Source organism: Marmota monax, unplaced genomic scaffold (genome assembly GCF_021218885.2).
Source record: "Marmota monax isolate L192 unplaced genomic scaffold, Marmota_monax_Labrador192_F-V1.1 WCK01_AAM20220418_F8-fsc00049, whole genome shotgun sequence".
Classification (NCBI taxonomy): Eukaryota; Metazoa; Chordata; class Mammalia; order Rodentia; family Sciuridae; genus Marmota; species Marmota monax.
The window spans coordinates 11,513,275-11,516,349 of NW_026694221.1; positions in this window are offsets into that span (position 1 = coordinate 11,513,275).

Sequence of the window (3,075 nt, forward strand, 5' to 3'; positions counted from 1 at the left end):
AAACCCAAAATATTATAAATTGTGGTAAGCGTTAAAAAAGTAAACAACACATGATTGAGAAGGAGAATCACGTACAAGGGAAGAGACAGAAGGTCAAAGATACTTTTTCGAGGAGCTGAAGTTACAACCAAGCCCTCAACAAGGAGAAGAGCAGTTGGTAGAAGAACATGTTGGGCAAAAGTAAGACTGTACAAAACCCTTCTCTGTCCTCGTCTTTCCTGTTCTCATGTTTTGGTCTTCTCCCTCTGGCCAAGCTCTGCTGTACTCCTGCTTGTCCTGATCTTGTCTTTTCCTTTCCCTTTTCTCAAAACTTCCTTCTTTTCCCTTTAACCACCATATAATGTAGAACTGAAAAAATCTAAAATCTTTGTCTAATAATTATTATTTATTAAATGATAAATTGTTAACTTATATGCTCTTAATTTTAAAAAGCACCATAATGCTATATGTTCTCTTTAAATGAAAATCAGCAGAATTTTATTCAGTGCCACACAAATTTTCTTCCTTATGAATCAATGAAATATTACTAGAAAGAAAAACCTTTATAATTCAGCAAATAACAAGTAAAATAAAGTTGGACTGTGCTTAATCAGTTTTACAATAATTTTCTGATATGAAAGCTAAAATGAAACCTAATCTAACCAAGTCTTATGAGAAGGATGCTTAAGCACCCACAAAAAAATTTTAAATATTTTTCTTTTTCCTCTCTTGTATAAGCTACATATCTATAAACCTGTCTTAAAATTTTAAACAGATAAAACTATAGAATGAAATGCCTAGTCCGGTGTGATGGCTTTCACTACGGTACCATCAGAATGTTACATTTGGTAATATTAGTACTTAACATGTTTACAGCATCCATACTTAGTTGTTGTCCCAGTAAAATACAAAACATTCACCTCCAAGTTTCCACATTTTTGCATACTCCATAGGAATAGATGATTCTAGTACTTTTTCTGGCTTAATTGGGCCCAATCTTCTTTGGGGCCCACCATAGCAAAATATTCTCTCATCATAGGGTATAGCAGGTATAGCATCATAGGGTATAGTCCTGCTGGCTAAACAGGTCCTAATCGTCTTCCTTCCAGAGACATTTCTGTCTCTCCATCTGGAACACCAATGAAACTATTACCTCAGACAGAACTCTGGTGAATGTTTTTCAATTTTTACACCACTGAAAGCTTCATTATTTATTGTTCATTATTTCCTGTCATAAAAATGACCAGGGTTACCTGTTTGGTTTTCTATTTTCCCATGTTTTTGGTTATTATAATCTATGGATTCTTCAGGAAATGGGTTTTCTTTTGCCTCTGCATAAGATAGACCTTTTCCTGATCTCCTTTGCATAGAGGTCTCTCTTTCTAAACCTAACTTTGAATTTTGGGTGTCTCTTCCAAAATGAGAAGTTTTTTTCATTTCATGACTGCCTGCTATCATTTTGAGGACTATGTTCTGAAACGTAAAACACCAAAAATTATCACATTAATGCAAAATTATTGAACTACTCTTTTAACATTTTCCTCCATCTTCCCACTCTTCACTTCCTTGGAGTCCTCTAATATATGATTGTCCGAGTTATTATAGAAGTAAATCAATGATATGAACCAAGAAAAAATGTTGGGTAATCCAAAGTCATTTGTATTTGTTGCTCAATTTTGCATTTTTATATTGTAGCTACCTATACTATATATACTATTCTGGTAATTTATGTCCCAAAACATTAATAAAATAGAACTGTAAATTGCTAACTCAGAAATGGCTATGAAACTGCACACATATAAACTGCACACATCACACTTGTTTGCCTCCTTTCTGAATCCTGCTCTAATTTTAAAATGTACAGCTATCATTATCAATCATAGTCTAGCATTTGCGAAAATGTTCCTTCTTAAATCTTTCTGGATCTGAATTGATGTTTGAATTTCAAATAGATATGCTATTATAGAAAAGAATTAATGGTCTCATTTATCAAAGTAATTAAGAACAGGTACTACTTGGAAATACAGGAAAAAGTAGCAAAAATAATAACAGATAATGTTCAACTTTAAACCAAAAGCAGTAATGTGGTAAATATATACTAAAAGATAGTATTAAATGGCTATATTTCATGTAATAGTTTTAATTCTATTTCAATTTGTTCTACATCTTTATTCCTCTCTTGTTCAGATGGTATTTATATAACTTTATCATCAAATACAGTGATTAATCTTTGGTGAACAATGCTTTTTTTGTCATACATCATAATCAACACACAGGTCGTATTCTTTTTTTTTTTTTCTTGTTTGGTAGTGGGGACTGAACCCAGGAGTCCTTTGCCACAGAGTTACATCCCAGTCCTTTTTATTTTGAGACAGAGTCTTGCTGAGTTGCTGAGGGTCTTGCTAAATTACTGAGGTTCACCTCGAACTTTCAATTCTCCTGCTTCAGAAGGAGTCACTTGGATTATTCACGTGACACAACTCTAGGCTATAATTTTTCTTATATTGCTCCAGAGTCAAAACAGTTCCAAAGATGGGCACCACTGACAATTTGGCTGAGCCTGTTCCCTGCACTACAAGAAAATCTCACTGACCTCCAGACACTATATGCCAAAAGCACCTTCCCCCTGTGTCCCCAATCACTATGACGACTACCAAAGCTCTCCCCATACATTTCCAAACAACCATTGGAAGCAAAAATATATCAGGTAAATTGTTTAGAGTAAAAGGAATAAAAAAGACCTTCAAAGTTTCTGAGTAATAAAACAGATCACAGGTTAAAGATTAAGGCTCAAAATGGCAAAAAACAAAGCACCCCATTAAAACTTCACAACAAAACCACTCAAAGCTGGAGGCCAATCTCATAAATTTAAATACCTTTAAAAGTAAAGGAAAATAATTTTCTATGTAAAATTCTACAATGAAATCACCCACTAATTGTGACAAAGAATACATTTTGCAAATATGTAAGACTTCAAACACTAGCCAAGAGAGATTTAGAGAGACTTTCCCTAAGAATGTCTAACTTTTAAATATAATGCAAATGTCTTATTTTAACAAATGTATTCAATTAAATTTTTCTCGATTTTTCAATTGT